Source organism: Sceloporus occidentalis, unplaced genomic scaffold (genome assembly GCF_023333645.1).
Source record: "Sceloporus occidentalis isolate IW3139 unplaced genomic scaffold, rSceOcc1.0.p SCAF_57, whole genome shotgun sequence".
NCBI classification, from domain to species: Eukaryota; Metazoa; Chordata; class Lepidosauria; order Squamata; family Phrynosomatidae; genus Sceloporus; species Sceloporus occidentalis.
In genome coordinates, this window is record NW_028317037.1 from 1,700,583 (window position 1) to 1,721,468 (window position 20,886).

Sequence of the window (20,886 nt, forward strand, 5' to 3'; positions counted from 1 at the left end):
GTTAGTTCAGTATGAAGCGGTATATAAGTGAAGCTGTTTGTTTGTTTTTCACCTTGATCAGAGGAGGGAAAGGATCCCTACCTAAGAAGGAAAATAGTAGCAGCTGGAAGCATCTCATTTATGTGAGCACTGGATCCCATCCCTGTCAAACCTCTCTTGGGCTTCAAGAGGTTTCATTAACTGCTTCCTGCAAGTTTGCAAAACTACATCTGCTACGATTTGAACTAGGCACTTAGTTATTTAAAGACCTAAATGGCTTGGAACCCCTGTACTTGAAGGAGTGCTTCCTATGGACCCATCTGCCTAAGAAATAAAGTCTTTTGGAGAGGACCTCCTCCATGTTCCTCCAGTGGGCTCTGTTTATGGTGGGAGGATGTGAGAGAGGGCCTTTTCTACTAGGGCGCCTTCAGGGGTCCAATTGGCACCAACACCGATTTCATTGAATGCCAAATAAAACTTGGCTTTTTGCTTCCCGGTGCCTTTGGATTTAATCCATATTTGTGCATGTGTTTGGTTTCAAATTGTTTTCAAAGGCTGTCGGCTCTTCTATTTTAATTTGCCATATTTTTAGAATATAGGTTTACCTGACTTAAATCACTCTTCTTTAAATTTGCAAAGAGATCTTGTGGCACCTGTGAGCTTTTCTCTTTCAAGCGCTCGTTTTCCTGCTTCTTTTTCTTGAACAAATTCAGTAGTAGTCACGCTGGGTTTGGAGATGCTCCTCCTGTGGCGTTTTGTCTCTCTCAACTTCCAGGATCTTTGGATGGGAAAATACACAAAAAGAAAAGAATATCCCACATGTTTTTTAAAAGTCCCCTACCAGAGCAAGGCAAGCAAGCGTTGGAAGGCGTGATTTTGAACGTGATGTGAACATTGTTTTCTGCGAGCAGCTTGTAGGTGACACATCTGATTCACATGGTCATTATGGTATTAATGGTTGTTCCATTGTAATAGGAACTCCACAACGCATGATCTGTGATTGCACAGTTTTTCTCCCTGTCATTCTGTATTAATAGCAATGAGAAGTAACAGTTACGTAAAGGTAATGATACAATAAACAAAAAAAATGAGTTTGTATAACTATCTCCAAATCAACTAAAACAGCAAATCCCAGCAAGACAAATCATTTCGGCTTGTGTACCTTTCTACAAATAGATGCAGGAAGTTTAACAGGAAATGTGTCTAGTTTTGTTTACATATGCAATGCAGATATCCCAAATCTCCAACAAAAATGTTGTATAATCAAATATTCCCTTGTATCTGTAGCCTAAATCTGTGTTTATCATGGCAAGGAATTCACTTTATATACATTTTCCCATTAGAAAGGGGGTATGTAAATAAACTTGACTTGCCTCGTAAAATTCATCGAACGGCTCTCACTAGAGACAAAGGTCTGCATCCCACTGTGTCTAACCCCCTTAGTCGTTTCCATCTTAGTGGGACAGTGAATCCATGTTGGTTTTAATCTTGATTGTCCAAGGCATTGAATTTATTGGGGGGAAGAGAGTTCAGTAAAAAGTTTGAGGCAGATTTAATGCTCCCCTGCTCTGACCTCCATTACTTTAAGGATAAATTCTCAGTGGGAAGGAATAATTAACTCTCTTTCCAAGACAGCCAGATGTGAACACGCTGCCCAACTCTAAAACCCCATGGAAAGTGCATGAGGCTTCTTCTGTACCTTGTCAGTTAGTTCCAGGTCGTCCTCTGATTCTATGAGATCCATGTTTCTGTAGCCATGCCAGTAAGATCCCAGCGGCAAATGTGAGTCATCCTCCAATCCGCATTCAACATCCAAATGGGCTGCTTTGACTCCGTAGGTCAGAGAAAACCTGTCCATTTGAGCAAAGAGTAGAAAGAGGAGGTGGTGCCCCTTTTCCATATTGCGTCTTTTCTCCTAAGGCCAAGAACCTCTTGCATAAAAGTGTCCCAGACTCACTTGGCTCCCTTCCTCTGGGTCAGAAAATTTCTGCTTTGGACTCTGGGTCACGATCGCTGTCTCTTCTTCATTTAACATTATGCCTTTCTCATTCATGTTAAGGCCAGACAATTTTGTGGAGAGACCTTTCTTCTTTCCAAGACCATTGTCTGGAGAAGATTTTTGTTTTAAGTATAAGAACAGTCTAACAAATAAATACAATTTTACCTCAGCAAATTAAGTGAAACTAAGGAGAAGCATCATAGGATCTATCAGGAAGAACTCTCTTCATCATGTAAACTTTTAGCAGGATCGCTAGTGGTCAAGTTGAAGGCAGTTCTTCATTTGTCTGTGTTCAAAGGAGGTTTGTCATAGGCCACCTCCACCGTTTAACTGTGGATGAAAAAGCCCACCAGCCTATATGCCTAGAAAAGAAATTGAGGGCACCTTCCTGGTAGGATTTTTCTTGAACTGCCTCCCAAATAATACGTCTTCTGTGAAAGATTACAAGCCTTGTGTTTTTTAAAGGAGCAAAACTGTGTCTAAGCATGGCCATGGAAGAGGTCCATACATTTCTGCATGGGGTTGAGAAAGTGGAAGGAGTCACAGTTTTCTCCTTCTCTCTTCTTGCTTGATCTTGGGGTCATTTAGTGGAGATGGAAAATTCAGGACAAACAACAGCAAAACAAAAACCACATTTCACACATTTCATGTAAACTTTGACAGACTGTGACTTCCATATTATTGGGGCATTGAATTTCCTCCAGGTTTTCATCCATGGGGCTGGAGCCCATTTCCAAAATAGAGTCAGCACCAGAGAGAGCTCAGACTAAAAGACAGAGCAGATTCACCAACCCACTAACATGGAAGTCTCCATTCACTACTGTCTATGGCCTGTTACAGACTGCCAAAATAAAGCTGCTTCGGGTCTCTTTGGAGGTATGCTATTTAAATGATGCGTGCATCCTAAGAATCCGGAAGCTGCACCAAAAGCTGCACTCCGGTGCTTAGGAATGGAGTGTGGCTTTGGTGTGAACTCCGGACTCTTAGGACCCATGCATCATTTAAACAGCATACCTCCAAAGAGACCCGAAGCAGCTTTATTTTGGCAGTCTGTAACAGGCCTATGTGATATAACTCCAAGCCATTGTCCTCCAATGTCCTCTTTCCCTCCCAGTTAACATTTGTAGATTATCCCTTGCAGATCTTGGAGAACGAACTTCCAACTGAAGGAATAGCAGTATCCTTATTTTACTAGCATCTGTTCTTTTTAAAAAATGCTTTTGTTCAATCTTTATTTTGTATCCTAAGCCACCTTGAGACCCATCCATGAGAGAAAGGTGGGATGAAATGTAATAAATAACACAACCATACAGTTCAAAGAATGTACAATAGGAATGAATGAATAAGAAGGATGCTTTCAGGTGAGATCAACCAGTCCAACTTGTGATGCCTTCACAAAGCAGGAGTAGGTTCCACTGTAAGAAAGACAGTATTCAAAACACTAACATAAAATAGGAAACAGGCAAACTAACCCAGAGAAATGCTCTTGTCCTGAGGTCTCTCCTCCTTCTCTCAGCCTCAACTGACTCAACTCCCACCTTGGACAAGATTCTCAGTTCTTTCCAGGGAAACCAACCAAAGAAACACATTCTCCTTGGTTCCATCTGACCACTTCTCCATGAGTCCAATTACATGGGTTGCATTTCTCTTAATGGGATGATTTCAACTGCTTTTTAACATTTCACAGTTAGCTTTCAGTATCCACAGATTCTGCATCTCAATATATCCCCAAAAAGCCAGCCTTGATTTTGCCATTTTATGTAAGGCGCATCATACTACAACCCCATTGTTTGTAATAGGACTTGAACATCCACGGATTTTGGTTACTAAGTGGGGTCCTGAAACCAAACCTCAGCAGATACTGAGGTCAAACTGTAAATAATGTTCAAATTCTTTTTACTTTCAGAATAAACAACCATACAATCAATAAAATTACAATTCAAACAAACATCACACTTTTTCTTATTTTTGTTCTTATTATTACCATCTACATCTTTCTCCTTCCTACCTCCTTTGGTCTTTAAAGACATGTGAAGATTAGATTGGGTGGAGAGGCTGAGGGGAGAACTTCTATCTATGCAGGGCAGCCGGGGTATCGGTATCAATAACAGTGTCGGTGACAGTGTTCTAGAAAGACCTGCCAAAAGAGATCCATCTTAACAGCCTTTTTAAAGGCTTCTAAAGTGGTGATGTGATGGATCTCTTCTGGCAGGTCATTCCAAAGCCTAGGAACGGCAGAAGAAAAGGTCCTCTCTGTTGTTGAAGCCAATCTAGTCTTCTTAGGCTTTAGGAGACTTTTTCCAGTGAAGGGAGTATTGTGTGGAAGAAGGCACTCCTGCAAGTAGTCTGGACCCAAGCCATGTAGGGCTTTAAAGGTTACAACCAACACCTTGTATCTTGCCCAGACACTAATGGGCAGCCAGTGGAGGGATTTAAGAACTGGTGTAAAGTGGGCAGTTCTAGAAACTAGAAACTACAAATTCCATGATTTCACAGGATGTTGCTATAAAAATTAAACTGGAACCAGTGTTGCCTGCAATGTAGCTTTCTAGAGCACTTGCCCCCATTCTATAGGAAGGGCAATGGGTCCTTACCCACAGAGGACACATTTTCATAGGTTTTCATCATCACCTCTTTGTACAGAAATTTCTGCTTTGGACTCAAGAGTGGCCATTCCTCCTCTGAGAAGAACACTGCCACATCTCAAAAGGTAATCTGCAATACAAAATAGCCTTTGCTGAAAGACAGAGGATTGTAAATAACACCCCCATTGCATCCTAGTCAGTCAAATTCCCAATGGCTCCACCACAAAAAAGGAGGTCTGGACACTAACCTGTCCGGAGGTGTTCTTTCCTCCAATTTCTTCAACAAAGGAGGAATTGAGGGTTGTTTCTCTTCTCTCCCTTCCTATGGAAGCCATCTTGGTTCTTTCCACACCTGCAGAAAATACAAAGTGTTTTTATGTGCACACATTTATGCAATCTTTCACGGACCACTGAAAATACAATTCAACAGTGCTAAGAGCAATTCAAACCTGAACCTTCCCTAAAATTCAAAATAAATCCATTGGAAAGCAGGATATTAACTAGTGACGATATTATTATTATTACTATTATCAGTCTCACCTCCAAACCCTCAGAGAGAGAATCTTGTGAATGCTGGAAGACTAAGACAGTTCACTGGGCCTTTGAGGGCATAGAGACCAGCATCCTTAGCCGGCATGAGGGCAAAGATGGCGTCTGCAGAGCGCACTCCCTGACTCTTCTCCTATGCCAGTGTGACGCTGCACACTGCACTACATCACAGGCGACGTAGTGCTAGTCCTCTGGCACTACATCCAGATGACGCAGTGCCAAAGTAGTGCAGAAAAGCCACAATGTTGGTGGATATGGCACTTTTTCCCTGGCGCAGAAAGGAGCTCCTTTTTGCACTATGGAAAGGCCACATCAGGGCCACAGCGTAGCCTTATTATAGTGCAAAAAGGAGCTGCAACAAGCAGTGTGTTTGCCATGGCCCTGATCTGGTGCTAAAAGGGGCGGCCTGTACATCCCCTTAATTTCCAGAAAATGGGTCTAGGATTGGAGTCCTAGGGCTGGCCCCAGCCTTCATCACTCCAAACATGTCAAGAGGAGGAGGGCTGGGTAGGACTCATGTGTCTGATTGATTTTAATGGTTCTATTTTTTTCTTCCAATAATCTACATAAAAATCATAATGTATAGATAGACAGCAATAACAACAACCCAGTAACAACAACCATAGCAATTGCAACACTTAAATGTTGCTATTAAATATTTCCCATTGCCTTCCCTTAAGGCTGAGAGAGTGTGACTTCTCCAGTCACCCAGTGAGTTTCTATGTTGGAGCTGGGATTCAAACCCTGATCTCCAGAGTTGTAGTTCCACTATGCTCAAACCACAAGGCCACACTGACTCCTATATCATGGACATCGTTTCACTGGTCCATTGTATGTCATGGACGTGCCCCAACGTAGTCATCCATGAGAGCCTGAGATCACCATGGAATAGTCTCAATGCTTCAGGTGAGGAGCATCAGACTGAAGTCACAATGGGACAGTCTCAATGCTTCAGGCAAGGAGCATCAGATGCCCTCGGTTCGCCTCTGACATCTTCCTCCTCTGCACCTTTAACCTGGGCACCATCCACTTCATAAGGTCTTTTAATTCCTTGATGTCTTCCTCCATTCGATAAACGTCTACCTGGGGTTCTTCTTTGCTGGGGAGGCTATCAAGCGACTCCCCCACTGCCAGGTCCCAGGCTGTCACTCTGACTCCCGACGGCCTTCCTTTCCCCAGTCTGGGGCCGGAAACCCAAATCCTCCAGTGGTGGCCTGGGTGGTGTGAGCTTCAGGAGGTTTCCCAGTCTTGGGCTTGGCTCCTAGTTCCTCTGAAGAAGGCACCTGCTCCTCCACCACCGGGATCTCCAGAACCACTCTTCTTGTTCCTGGGTCTCCACTGGAGGTAAATCTGTGAGACTTTGCAAACTGTGAGATCTGGAGTCAGTCCTGTGCTCAAAAAATAAAACTCATTTGAAACAAAAGAAGCTTTATTGATGAATCCAGGCAGAAACATCCATTAACACCTTTCTGCAAAGTCAGAAGTCCAAAGGAACTTGCTCCCTTCTTAACTCACTCAACCCAGCCCCCAGTTCCCAAGCTAAAACAACACAAGCAGAGGTTGCATAGATACCAAGGTTGTCTATACTTCCCTTCCCTTCTCCCAGACAGCCTCACCTTGAAGAGCGGTGTTCAATAGCCAGCTTCACTCCTCCTTGAAAACCCGTCTACAGCTGCAACCCCAGCCCCTCTCCAAACGCCCTCCTTCATCTAAAAGCCACTCCATCTGTCCTTCTATCACTTTCCATTATGTGCTTTCTATAACCCATCACTCTACACTGCCTACTAAGAACTACAACTATAACTCCTACTTTAATAACCAACCCCTAATATTTTTACCCTTTATGACAGAACTCTTATACACAAGTTCTGACCTTTCTCAATCCTTCAGGGACACACCACCAGTTTGAAGTGACTATTCTCCCATCTCAATTGTTCAGGCAAGGAGCATCAGCCTGAGGTTGCAATGGGCCAGTTTAAATCTTTCAGGTAAAGAGCACTACCCTGAAGTCACAATAGTAATGTCTCAATTCTTCAGACAAAGAAACTCAGGCTGAGATCACAATGGGCCAGTTTCAATCCTTCAGGCAAGGAGCATCAGCCTCAGGTTGCAATGGTCACGTCTCAAACCTTCAGGTAAGCAGCATTAGCCTAAATTCAAAATGGCCCCATCTCATTGTTGCAGGCAAGGAGCATCAGCCTGAAGTCACAATATGTCATGAATCCTTTTATTCATGCATTTATTCATTTAGGGATTCATGCCATAAAGGTTATAGGTTTTAGTGTAGATTAGACTTAAGATAGATGGGATTTATGGTGGGTTAAAATAATATGTTTTAATATCTGCTTTAATAGAAGATACTAGAAAGAGGTAGAGAGATCATGGCTAAAGAATGTGCTTCTCTGCTAGGATTGGAATGTGTGGGCATCACCCTTCTAACAGAGGCTTGAGTTTAAAAGACTGGTCTCTGTAAAAGGAGGGGGAACCTAGAGAGTTATTGGTATTTTTTATATTGCATTATGTTGCTATGGGTTTGTGCTTGTTATATTTTCATGTGGTACCATATTATGTGGAGATTGATGGGGTTTTGTATTATAGATAGCTATATATATTGTTAAGCCATAATGTTAATGAAAACTGTTGTGTGGCTGAGTTCTGTGGTCCAAGGCCACAGGTGCAGTGGTTGAGAAAAGGCACATGAGAGCGTAATTGGTTTTAGGAAAGCTGCCAGAATCCCGGATGGGAGGACACTGCGCAGAAAAGGGCGGGAGAACACTGTGCGGGAAAGGGCTATCCAATTAATTTGGTTTACTGGTAAATGGAGTGGGGTGGATTCATATGGTTATAAACTGGATATCTTTATACTTTCTTTCATTCGTGACAAAAAAGTTACTTCCATTACTTCTTCTTCAATACAAGCTCTTCCTTTTGCAAAGTACTGCCTTTTGTGTTGCAAGAGGGGCTGCGATTAGGACCCTGACAGATATCTCTCTCCCCTTCCATTCACCCTGCTTTCCCAAAAGGGCTGGAGAGCATACCAAACCAACCACAGAACCTTTCCCTGCTCTTGTGTAATGCCAGGTCAGTCAAAAATAAAACGCACATAGTCCATGATCTCCTACTGGACCAAGAGGCTGACCTGGCTTGTTTCATGGAGACCTGGCTGGTGATGATAGCTCAGCCAGCTGGGATCAGGCCTTACCAGCTGGGTTCTCCATCAATGAGAAGGTAAGGGGAATGCCTTTGGTCCATGAAGACAATCTTGCCTTGAGCAGGATACCTATCCGTATGATCGACCACATCGAATGTATTTACCTCAGCTTAAAGACTAGAGAAAGTCTTGGGAATCTGTTGGTTTACCATCCTCCCTGTTCCGTAACAGACTCCTTAGCCAAGCTGACACAACTGGTCTCAGAGCTGCTGCTGGAGTCGCCTAGGCTTTTGGTCTTGGGCGACCGCAACATCCCCCTCAAGGCCCCTCCTCAGCATGCGCAGGGATTGCCAGGGCCTAGCTGCTGCTGCTGCTTATTCCGCTGGCATCCTTTGTGGGAAAGGAAGGGGATTCAGCGGCCTCCCCTTCCTTCCCTCTTTTCTTCCTTTGAGAAGACTGCAATGGAGCCCAAGGTGCAGAGCTGGACTCAGGAGGGAAAGGCAGGAAAGGGAGGCTCTGTTTTGGAAATAAAGCTCTCTCTGTGTATCCTGTATGTTTGCCTCTGCTGTTCTTACGGATGGGAATGGAGCTGAGGAGAGAATAAAGGGTCAGTTTTGTGCATCAAAGAGTCCAGTGTGTTGAAAAAGTAAAGAACTTTATTGAGAACACATAGTCAGAAATTCAGTCGTTAAGCCAGAACTGCCCACTCCAAGTCAAACAATACATTCAAACCCCAAAACTTAAAACTCCACCCTCTTCCAATCCTAGCCCCCACCTCCAATTCCCACAGTCTATGCCCCACAGTAAACAAGCCCCTCTTTGCCATCCCCAGAAACTAGACCCCTTTCTGTTAATACAAGCCTCCAACTTTCTTCAGCCAACATCCCAAACATTGCAAAAGCTATTATTGCCATAACTATTCTAGACAGCTGCAACAAATCCCAGCCCCCCATCGAGCTAACCTAGCTAACCTATACCATGACCCATAATCCCCAGCCATGACCCATAATCCCCAGCCAAATTTACAACCCAAACCAACTATCTATATTATTAGCAATTAAAATCTAAACTTAATAAAATACAACTTTAAAACCCAAAGAGACATATGGACAGACAAGCCTTACAAACAAAATCACAAGGGCTTTTCTTAGCAACACTGAATTAAAGTATTTTATATTCCTTATTGACAAAAATAAGGTTAGTTTACTCCTGAGATTTGTCTGGCTTCTCCCCTGTGTGGACTCTCTGATGTCTTACTAGGTGCGACTTCTGAGAAAAACATTTCTCACAATGCTGGCATTTGTATGGCTTCTCTCCTGTGTGACTTTTCTGATGTGTCATTAAGTGTCCCTTCAAAGAAAAACATTTCCCACAATGCTGGCATTTATATGGCTTCTCTCCTGTGTGGACTCTCTGGTGTATCAGGAGGCTTGACTTCCGGGAAAAACATTTCCCACAATGCTGGCATTTGTATGGCTTCTCTCCTGTGTGGCCTCTCCGATGCATCACTAGGACTGACTTCAAAGAAAAACATTTCCCACAATGCTGGCATTTATATGGCTTCTCTCCTGTGTGGACTCTCTGATGTCTCACTAGGTCTGACTTCAAAGAAAAACATTTCCCACAATGCTGGCATTTATATGGCTTCTCTCCCGTGTGGACTCTCTGATGTCTCACTAGGTCTGACTTCAAAGAAAAACATTTCCCACAATGCTGGCATTTATATGGCTTCTCTCCCGTGTGGACTCTCTGATGTCTCACTAGGTCTGACTTCAAAGAAAAACATTTCCCACAATGCTGGCATTTATATGGCTTCTCTCCTGTGTGGACTCTCTGATGTATCAGGAGGCTTGACTTCCGGGAAAAACATTTCTCACAATGCTGGCATTTGTATGGCTTCTCTCCTGTGTGGACTCTCTGATGTCTCACTAGGTGTGACTTCGAGGAAAAACATTTTCCACAATGCTGGCATTTGTATGGCTTCTGCCTGGTGTGGCCCCTCTGATGCATGACTAGGATTGACTTGTACGCAAAATATTTCCCACAATGCTGGCATTTATGTGACTTCTTTGCTGTGTGGACTCTCTCATGACTAAAATATTCTTCTGTAAAAAAGGACAATGACAGTTTAGACTGAAAATCAGACTTAATAGAGGAGGGAGTTACCCCATGATGTAGCCCACATTAACCCCTCCTTATTTGAAATTTAATTAATGAAGTTGCTGTGTGGAACCCAAGCATGGCCCTGTTGCTTATGCCTCTAAATCCATGGAATGATTGTATCCTTACTCATAAGAGTTAGCAAAGAAGAGGCTGGATGGGGACTGCCTTGAGGGAATCAGTGGAAGCAGATAGTCAAAGGACTGTTGAAACAATATTCCAGGAAACATGTGCAAAAATACTTTGATTGATAGGTGGCATCATATCCTGTGAGACTGCCATAGAGTGCTGAGTCAGAGCACATGGCATGATGCAAGCTAACTGCAGAGGTCACTTCATGCTGTTTGGCACCAGGATATGAGTCACAACTAATACATTATATAGCTCACATGCGGATTGGTGTGGATTGGATTGGAGTTGTGTGTTCAAGAGATGGTGAAGTTCATGGAAGTCGGAGAGGAGAGCTTGCAAATATTTGTATTAATTTGTAACTCAAGATAGAGAACTTCCAAAGATTTCAGTGAAATCAACTGTGTTTGTGACTTACTTTTAAGTTTGAAAAGTGGTCAGTGCATTGCCAATATCTATATCTGGATATTTGCTTCCGTACTCTGCTATGTTATTGTTGAGCTGCATCTGGGAGCGTTACCCTCAGATTGTGCTGTATATTGGCTCATGAACGCGATCAGAATTCACAGCCAAGAAGGACTGAGAGCCAGTGTGCTAATCCTTTTTGTCTGAGATATTTACACCAAGCTCCCATTGCATTCAATTTGGTTTCAGACCATTGTTCCCCCCAGGAAACATTCTAAAGCAATTTAAACCTTGTTGCCCTCAAGCAACAATTCCAGTGTGTGTGTGTGTGTGTGTGTGTTCTTTGACGTCAGTCCAATTACAGACAGTTGGTTTACATGGCTAAGCACCTCAATGCACTCGCCAAACCCATTTGTCGCAGGAGCTCCTGACTTCTCTTCCCATTTCACACACTCAGCAATTGGAATCAAGATCCACCTAGGTAAAGTATTACCATTATGAAAGTCTTACATCTCTTCACCACTTCCACCTGTTATCTAGTTCTTGTGCGTGTGTGTGAATGCTTATGTGTGTGTGTGTATTTTGCTTTTCACCTAAATAAAACATAAAAACCTATTTCAAATGCCTTTGGAGTTCTGTGGGCTTCCAGGCCTGGTGTAGTTGGGCTCAATCCCGAGGTCACTCTTGCCCCAACCAAACTATATATCTCCTTTCAGCTAAGCTAATTTCTTTCAACTCTATGATTCTATGTTAGAGATTCAGGGGAGTAATAGTGCAACTCTATTCTGCTTTGGTCAGGCCCTCACTTGGAATACTGTGTCCACTTCTGGTCACCATAATTCAAAAAAGGATGTTGAGAAGCTGGAGTGTATCCAAAGGAGAGCAATGAAAATGGTGAAGGGTCTGGAAACCATCAAGCCCCTATGAGGAGTGGTTTAGGGAGCTGGGAATGTTTAGCCTGGAGAAGAGAAGGTTAAGAGTGGATATGTTAGACCTGTTCAACTATTTGAAGAGATACTGAGGATGGAGCAAGCTTGCTTTCTGCTGCTCTAGAGTAGGGTTGCTATGTCACGGATTTAGGTGGGACAATCCCATGTTTTGGCCTCCTGTCCTCCAGCCTGCTGCCCTTGTCCTCCAGCCCACTAACCTCCTCCATTTTGGCCTTCTTCCTGGCCCTTGAAGCTTGTAGTTTCCAATAGGAACCCACTGTGATTACAAGCCCCAGCGGTCATTGCGACCTGAAGTTCCGCCCCCAGAAGCTTCTCTGATTGGTTGCGAGGCTGGGAAGGGGGAGCATCCACCCCATCCTGGTTTAGCCCAAGAAGAATATGGCAACCCTACTCTATAGCAAAGGACATAGAACAATGGTCAGAAGCCACAGGAAAAGAGGTTCTACCTAAACTTTAGAAGGAACTTCCTGAAAGTAAGAGCTATGCCATAGTGGAATATACCCCCTCAGAGCATGGTGGCATCTCGTTGTTGTTGTTGTTGTTATTATTATTATTATTATTATTATTATTAATTGTTAAAGTTCTCCTTCTTTGAAGGTCTGTAAATGCCTTTAAACAAAGGCTGGGTGGCCATCTGTCAGGGATGCTTTCAATGTGTTTCCTGCATGGCAAGGGGTTGAACCAGATGGTCCTTGTGGTCTATTCCAGATCTAAAGTGGAATCATAGTGCCATGATAATGTAGAATGAAAGGGCCCTCAGTCTTCATAGTAAGGGCAATGAATTCACCTTCCTTACCCACAGAGGCCACATTATCGTAATTCTCCATCATCACATCATTGTACATAAGTCTTTGCTTCTTTGTCAACAGTTTCCATTCCTCCTCAGTGAAATATACCACCACATCCGCAAAGGTCACCTACAATAAAAAATAGCCCTCATCCAGAGAACAACTAATAAAAGGGGAGGGAGGAGCAAATCCCAAAAATTATTTGATCACCTCAGAATTTTGTCCAGGAAATAAACTTTTAATTCTGTTAGTAAGAGAAAAGCTACTGCCTTTTAGATCCAGTTTGTCTCAAATTCTTTCAATGTAATATACAATATAATCAACAATATAATTTTGACCATGGCTGGGATATTGATGATGGATTAGGATACTGTCTATTCCAACACATATAGTACATTTAGCCTCCAAACATTATAGTGCATTTAGCCATTTGTTGCCAAATTTCAGAGGCAAATGTCATTTCTAAAAAGCAGTTTTGGGGAGCACTGTGGGCTTGAGGGCCATGGGGCCACCCCCAATTTAGATCCAGAGACATTTCCCCATATCCCCCAACATTTCACAGATGGAAAGAACAAGACACATGTGGACAAGCAACGCCAGAAAGTGGTGAAGATGGTCAAAGTTGTTTATGAGGAAGATCACACAAGCGGGGAAGGGCACAGCACTTTGCTTTTGCCTCAGACTTCTAGCAAGGACATGTCCCTGCCCCCTTCTTTCTTCTCCTCTCCCCACTTTTGAGTTGATGGGGTGCAAACTCCTTGGCATTCATTATGCAGAAATAGGAGTCAGCTGAAGAAGGGGGAAAGTGGGAGGAGGAGAGAGAAACCAGGACATTTTAAAAGCCTCCCAAATAATGGGGTGACAGAGGATTAACCAGGACTGTGTCTGCCAAACTCGGATAGTATTGTATTTCATTCCTTTCATAAATTGGCCCATCAGTGATCCAGACGAAGCTAATAGGTTAGTGACTCACCAAAGAGCTGTTGTACCTTGGCAGCCTCTTCCTCTTGGAGCCCAACTCCCTCCGGTTGGCCTCTGTGTCGGCCATCAGGTCTGCGGGGGGGGGGGGGGGGGGGGGCCTGGTCGTCCTGCACTTGGGTCACGTCCAGAAAGAGAGGGCCCAAAGCCGTGTACAAGGAGGCCGAGATGAAGGTCCTGAGAAAAGGGACCAAGGTTAGGCTTGGTTTGGCAAGAAACCCTACAGCGCTCAGACACAGAGAACAGCATCCTGCTGGTGACATACGCAGGTCACATATATCTCCTTTGGGCCGATGCAGAGGTGGGTATCATGCCAGACAAATCTAATCTCCATAGATGATCCTGGTAGATGAAGGGAATGCTGTGGATATAGTATATCTTGATTTCAGTAAGGCCTTTGACAAGTATCCCCTTGTCATTCTTGCAAACAAGCGATTTTGGGCTGCAACAATGGAAGTATAGTGTATAAATCTGTCATCCGCCAGCCTGAGAGGGAGTTCACCAGGCAGGTCCAGCTCCATCAGGGCTAGCCTGAAGGAAGGAGACTCCGCCCTCCATAACTGCCATCCTTCTGCCTGAGAGGGAGTTCACCAGGCAGGTCCAGCTCCATCTGGGCTAGCCTGAAGGAAGGAGACTCCACCCTCCATAACTGCCATCTGCCGGCCTGAGAGGGTGTTCACCAAGCAGGTCCAGCTCCATCTGGGCTAGCCTGAAGGAAGGAGACTCCGCCCTCCATAACTGCCATCTGCCAGTCTGAGAGGGAGTTCGCTAGGCAGGTCCAGCTCCATCAGGGCTAGCTTGGAAGAAGGAAGAGCCCCCCCCTCCAATCCATCTGCCTTGGTCCAGGCCTCAGAGGGAGCGAAGAACCACTGGACCTCATCCCCTTTCCCTCCACCATTCCCTTCTCCTTTTGTTTCGTGTCTTTTAGATTGTAAGCCTGAGGGCAGGGAACAGTCTGATTAAAAATAATAATCGTAAGCCGCTCTGAGAGCTATTAGGGCTGAAGGGCAGGGCATAAATACGTAAATAAATATTAAATCAAGGGAAGTAATAGTGCCACTCTATTCTGCTCTCTCAGGCCCCACCTGGAATATTTTGTCCAGTTCTGGGCACAGTTCAAAAAGGACTTTGAGAAACTGGAGCTTGTCCAAAGGAGGGCAACTAAAGTGGTGAAGAATTTGGAAACCATGCCTTATGAGGAATGACTTAGGAAGCTAGGGATGTTTAGCCTGGAGAAGAGAAGGTTAAGAGGTGATATGATAGCTCTGTTTAAATTTTTGAAGGGATGTCATATTGAGGAGGGAGCAAGCTTGTTTTCTGTTGCTCCAGAGACTAGGACCCAGAACAATGGATGGAAACTACAGGAAAAGAGATTCCACCTTAACATTTGGAGGAACGTCCTGACAGTAAGGTCTGTTCAACAGTGGAACAAACTCCCTCCTTGGAGTGCAGTCGAGTCTCCTTCCTTTGAGGTCTTTAATCAGAGGCTGGATGGCCATTTGTCAGGGATGCTTTGACTGAGAGTTCCTGCATGGCAGAATGCGGTTGGACTGGATGGCCCTTGGGGTCTCTTCCAACTCTATGAATCTATGATTCTATGATTTATATCCCAGATGGAGAAACTCCGGTCCCTGGGCTGGATAAGACCTGCATTTCTTCAATGATCTGATCAATGGCCTCCCCTCATCATACCCCCTTCCCCATTTAGACACTGGTGAAAATAATCATTTCATTTTTACAAATGAGACAAATCTCTGAGCTTAACTGCTGTGTTTATAATATAATAATAATAATACATTTATTTATATGCCACTTTTCCAAAAAGATCAAAGCAGTTTACAAATGGACAATTACAAGATTTGTGTGTTTGTGTGTGTCAGTCATAGCAGGAGCATGAAGTATGCACCTTCTTCCTCTGCTTGCTAAAGGCACATAGAAATTGAGGCATGTACATTTGTGTGCATTGTTTCTGAATGGATCTATTGTCAAAATCACAATTTCTTCACTTTTCCTTGTATATTTTTTTAAAAGATGCACAATGCTAAATATATTGCACTTATACAACAAAAATCTATAAATGTATAGGTTTATGAGTGAAGATTGCAGCCTGGATTATGCTCATTTTTGGGAAGTGAAGACCTATGTAAATTCATTTTGTAAACCCAGTGAAACAAATATCTCACAAAGCTCTAGTAAACAACACATACACACACAGTCCCCACACAAAGGACTCACTGGTGCACTGTGTGTCTGGGGTCTGGAGATCTCACTTCCACCTTCTGGGAAGACAATGCTGCCAGAGACTGAACTGGGGACTTTATGCCTGCAAAGCATGGGCTCAGTCTCTCAGCTGCAACCCTTCCACACAATCCTGGACTGAAACATTTAAAGAAAGGTCCTCTTTCAGCTCCAGGAATAAAGGCCTACCTTCAGTAGAAGGACACTGACTTCTGCAGCTTCAGAAAGGGCTCTTCTGTAATCCTTTATGGCTGGATCTTCCCTGGGTCAGAGGCCGTCTCCTCAGCCGTAGAGAAGGGTTGCTCCGAGTGCGAAGGAGGAGGAGGTCCAAGGGCTGAGGGAGGAAAGGCAATGGGGAAAGGTCAGTGCCAATGGCCATGGAGGGCAGAAGGTGACAATGCCTAGGAAACTCCTCTGAGTCACAGCCATAGTAACTCCTGGTAGTAAATAGTCCAGGAGGCTGAGGGGGGGAGGTTGTCTCCTTTCCCAAACTGGGTTGAAAGGACCAGTTCCCATGGGGCCCCATGACCTCTGAGCAAATCTATGGGAGACGCTGCCTCCAAGAGCATTGGAGGAGTCTCTGTCTGGATGGCCATCACTTTGGAGGACAGAATGGGACTGACTGTTTGGCCCTTGGGGCTCCCTTCCAGCCCTAGGAGCCTATGGAGCCTACCTTACAAGGTTATTGTGGGAGTTAATCACAAGGCAATTACTACACAAGAATGGCCACCTTTTAGCAGCTTACAATAAAAAGATCCATACAATACAATAAAAACATGTTTCATGATATTCTAAACCCTAAGACTCCCATCCAAAATAAAATACCATTAAATTATTGGACAGTTATTGAAACAGTTATTAAAACAGGGATAGTAGCAAAAGCCCAATGTTAGTGAAGAAGACTAAGGCTTGTATGAAAACTATCCTCCTCATTTCTGATCCCTTTTAAAGCCCATGTTCCCCAGAAGGAGCAGAGCTGTGTAATAAGAAAACCCTCTCAGAAAAGAGACACAAAAGGCACACAAAGAGACACACTTCCTTCCTTTTGGCCCAAGGAGCCTGGCCTCCTTCTCTCTCTGGAGCCTCAGGAGAGAAAGAGAGGCCTCTGTTTAACTGAGGCCTCAGAGAAGGTTCCGGAATATTATTCCCCACAGTCACAAGCAGCACAAAATGGCCACCAGAACACAAAATGGCTGCCTCTGCCTGAGTAGTACATACTCTAAGGAGATGATTATAATAAATAACAAAACATAACTGAAATATAAGTCCTGAAAGACATTAAGGATCTTGCAGGTACAATATTTGTAAGTATATAATATTCAGTTCATACAACCTATTAAAATAATAAATAGACCTAAGCATCCAATTCTGAGACTAACTTCCAAGATCTGCTCTTTAACTCTCTCTCTCGATCTCCAACCGACACAATTCCCCCAACTGTCTCTTGGTCTCTCAGGCCTTATATCTCCTTCTCACGGAAGCTTCCAGAAGGACCTTCATCTTGCTCTCTGATTGGTCAAGAGAGCCTTCCATAGCAGTGATGTCACTCTGTGTTGGATGTGGGATTCCAGCCAATGAGATCTAGGGATGGTGGGAGGGACAGGGACTCCAGCCAATGGCAGCCCTCAGAGTGTCCTCAGGAGGACTTCTTCTGTTCCTAAAAGAGCATTGAACCCATGGCTTTGAGACAGGGCTTGATGCAGTGAGGCTCCTGGTGAAGGCAGTTGGTTTGGAGCCATCATGAAAGGAGGCCATTCCTAATGGACTGAATAGTGGTCTTCCTATTTCTATTCCCAGGGAAGGGAAGAGGGCCCTGGAGTGTTCTCTGCCTTGGATCCAAGGAGAACTTGGCCTCCAGACAGACTAGAAATCAAACACAGACATAAATCAATGGATAATAAAGGCTGCCCTAGACTTCTGTCAGTTCAGTGAAGCAGATTGGGAAGACCTCCAGGGAAGAGCCTCCATTGCTAAACACAGTCTCCATCAAGGAGAAATCTAGAGGATCAGGGACCAAGATGGCAGCCTTGTCTTTCCCTCTTTCCCCATTCTTGGAGATCCAGGAAGCCAAGGAAAAGGGAAGGGAGGACATCCCAATATATCTCACTCTGTTGATATTCTGAAGGGATCAATCATATTTGGGATGCTCCATGTTCTTTCTCCCCTTTTGCTCAGTCAGTCTCTGGATGAGGGCTACTTTCTGTTGCAGATCTCCCTTCCAGACGTGGAAGTCTTCTTCTCTCAGGAGGAAGGGCCTCTCTTGGGTCTGGAGAAGAAGTTTCTGTACAATGAGGTGATGATGGAAACCTATGGAAATGTCTCCTCTCTCTGAAAGGAACTTGGATCCTTTGCTCTTCCTTCAGAACAGGGGGCCTTGCATGCTACATACATGGCTCTATGATTCCACTTTAATGGTCAAAGGAACATCCTGGGAATCTTGGGATTTGTACTTTACTTTACGGAGCCAATAGAGCTCTCTAGTTATGATTGTAAATGCCCTTTGCCAAACTACAAATCTTAGGATATACTAGGAAAGAACCATGGCACTTGATATCTTTTGGCCCCAAATGCTCTTCATTACATCCCTTAGCAAGGTTTCAGGTCTTCTTGATCTGTGTTTCAGTGTTTCTGTGTTCTGGAGAGGCCTCCAGTATCCTCTTGGGAAGAAGGCCTCCCTTGGCCCTCCTACAAGGGCTCAGAGTGGCCCAACGGTGACAAAACTGCCTCCGCTTCTCCTAAGGCATTTGGGGGATATTGAGGGCAAAACGTCATTTAGGTTCTTTCAAGGTGGTCCAATGGGGGTTGCCTCTGAGGTCCCTTTTGGGCCCAGTCTGGCTCCTAATCCCCAACAGCTGCCCAGCCCTGTCTTGGAGGTGTCTTCAGGCTGTTTCAAATATCCTCCCTTGAGCCTCACCAAATTGGGAGTCCTCAGGTCCCTTCCTCAGCCTTCCTATGGATTGATTGCTATATTATTATCTTACGTTTCTCACTAAATGGGAATGAAAATGTCTCTTTCCTGCACCATACCATGTATGCACCATGTGTTTGTGAGAGAGAGAGAATGTGAAAGACCGAATGGCAGGAGGAGATGCTGAAGCTGAAATACAGAAGCAGTGCAGATGGAAAGAGAGCAGGAAGGAAAATTGGAGAGAGGAGGAAGAAATGGAAGGAGATCAGGAAAGTGGAAGCAAGGAGGAGAGAGCAGAAGCAAAGTCTAACTCTCTTTGGACAGGAAAGTAACTCAGGGAAAGTCCACAATAGAGCCAAGAGAGATGTCCATAAAACAGCTAGAAGAGTATTATCAGGCAGCCATGAATCTGAAAAACATTAACAACTAAACAAGTAAACTGGTGCAAACCAGCTGAAATCCTTGTTTTCCAACATTTTAAGGTCTTCCATGTAGGAATTATGACTCATATCTATGAAGGGAGGGTAAGGGAGCACTAAAACTCCTTTATCTCTCTTCTTGCTTAGCTCCATTGTAGAATCCAGAGGCCTCTCCGCTCTTAATGCTGAGATGAGTCTTTTCTGTGTTTTCCCTTCTTTATAGAAGACATTGCGGCTCATGAGAGAATGGACACTCAGGAGAAACCCCACAAATGCCAGCAGTGTGGAAAATGCTTTGTTCAAAAGTCAAAGCTTGAAGTGCATCAGAGGGTCCACACAGGAGAAAACCCTTGGAGATGCCATCAATGCAATGGAGATGCAGATATTTTACTTCAGGTGCTATCTTTACATACTACAAGAGCATTCATACAAGACAGAAGCCATAGAAATGCCTGAACTGCAGAAAAAGTTTTTCTCAGAATTTACACCTTTAGAGAAATGGTATAAATGTCAGCAATTGAATATAGTTTTTTGGAGAGGCATATTTTATACATTTTGTTCTATTCTATTTGTAATGTTCTATTATAATCTTCATTTATGGCACATCTTCTACAAAGTTTTTGGTCTGAAAGTATCTTATCCTTATAAGAACATTGAATAAACCTTTGCATTATTTGGAGCATTCTGTATTCTTCATTGCATTTCTAGAATCTGTGAAAGACAGCATCAATTATGGAAGCATCAATCTAAGGATTCATGAGGGGCTGCTAGAGTTCAACTGGCTTGTGACCATGAGAAAGGATGCTGAAGATGCATTTCTGACCTCTCTCTAGCCTTTCATTGACGCACACAACATTTGATGACCCCTGAATCAAACTCTTATTTTCCTCCTTTTTCCCAGGACTTAAACCTTGGCTAGAAAGTATTATTTTTTGGGAGAGGGGTGCTTCTTCTGTAACATGTGTTTCCCGTACTCTTTTTACATGGAGCAGGAAGGGTGCCTTAAATACATCAGTCAGTGGCATTCCTGCACTGGGACTCAGTGGGTGCCAGTGCGTGACTTTCAGGGGCGGGACATCCCCCTTCTGGGGGTGGGACTTCCCTTTTCCAGGGGCATGACTTCTGGGGGTGGGGAACCCAAGGCACTCTCTCGCAAGCAACAGCAACCCCCCCTCTGACGAAACCTAAAAATGCCAATGTGATTGTAGGCTACTTTAATAGAAATATACTGTCTAGACCAGTGGTCCCCAAACTTTTTTGGGTGACTGCCCCCTTTCCTCTTGGGGAACAACCTTAGCACCCCCCATACCTATTTCATGGCATTAGGTCCACTGTTTTACTGGGGGGACGGAGAGAAAAGAGAAAGTGCTGGTAGATTGAGCAAGGGAAGTGGCTGCTTTGGGTCAATTTTGGAAATGAAGTCAGTGAAACACTGCTTGCCATGCAACCCCAATGGTTGACACTTGGCAAGTCCCACTCTCCCAGCCCCAGGAGAAGGCAATGGCAAGCCCCTCTGAAGAAAATCTTTCAAGAAAACCCTATAATAGGTTCTCCTTAGGGTCACTATGAGTCCAAACAACTTCAAGGCACACAACAACAATTGCTGCTAGCGAGAAGAAAAGAGAACCTGGAACCCCATAAGTTTGTA

At 44.1% G+C, this 20,886-nt stretch overlaps 1 protein-coding gene and 1 long non-coding RNA gene across 2 annotated transcripts in view; one reads left to right on the plus strand and one right to left on the minus strand.

Annotated features, from left to right (window-relative positions):
• Positions 1-20,886, plus strand: part of LOC149287678 (uncharacterized) — a 122,149-nt gene that overhangs the window by 52,164 nt on the left and 49,099 nt on the right. The window lies entirely within an intron of this gene.
• On the minus strand, positions 10,313-13,748 carry LOC149287679 (uncharacterized). The gene is made up of 3 exons (XR_016277437.1): positions 13,669-13,748; positions 12,704-12,824; positions 10,313-10,368 (listed from the first exon to the last, which is right to left on the minus strand). It is a non-coding gene; the product is annotated as an uncharacterized LOC149287679 (long non-coding RNA).